Source organism: Cicer arietinum, chromosome 4 (genome assembly GCF_000331145.2).
Source record: "Cicer arietinum cultivar CDC Frontier isolate Library 1 chromosome 4, Cicar.CDCFrontier_v2.0, whole genome shotgun sequence".
Taxonomy (NCBI): Eukaryota; Viridiplantae; Streptophyta; class Magnoliopsida; order Fabales; family Fabaceae; genus Cicer; species Cicer arietinum.
The window spans coordinates 64,236,461-64,237,223 of record NC_021163.2 but is presented as its reverse complement, the minus strand read 5'-3'; positions in this window follow the sequence as shown (position 1 = coordinate 64,237,223).

Below are 763 nucleotides of genomic sequence, written 5' to 3'. Positions count from 1 at the left end.
TTTAACAATTATCTCCAAAATATTATTAACTTTGGCTAAAAAGCCTCCGAGCCAAAATCCAAAATATACAAAAACACATAAAGCACACTTTAAAATTACGGGTCTTACAGATACTGTCTGAAATTCACGATGTATTTCATGTGTCGCAGTTAAGGAAATATCTTACAGATCTGTCACATGTGATCGAACCGGACACAATTCAACTGCAGGATAACTTGTCATTCGAAGTATTACATGTAAGAATTGATGATAGGAAGATTAAGCGATTAAGGAACAAAGATGTTTCCTTGGTCAAGGTAATTTGGAACCCAACTACTGGAGATGCGACTTGGGAATTGGAGAGCAAGATGAGGGAACAACACCCTGAGTTGTTTATCGATGCGTAGTTTCAAGGACGAAACTAATTTTAGGGGGGTAGTAATGTAAGACTCATAGTTTTTAAATCATAAATTATGCAATTTTAGGGTATTTTAGTGTTGAACTCTGAGGTTTTTTAGCCAAATTATGGTATTTTAGTATTTTGTGAATTTAATGCCAAAAATATTTTTGGATCCCTGATTAAATTATTCGTCGAGCAATAGTTTTATTTATTTACGTTAAGAAGAATTTAATACCAAACAATTTTGTTAAAAATACCTCGGATTGCTGAAAATTGTATCTGTCAACTGAGTTGCGACGAGAGTTGATATTTTTAACAAAAAGTGGTTTGGGAAGTGATGGGTGAAATGATAATTTTATAAAATATCTAGATATTTTTAGAATA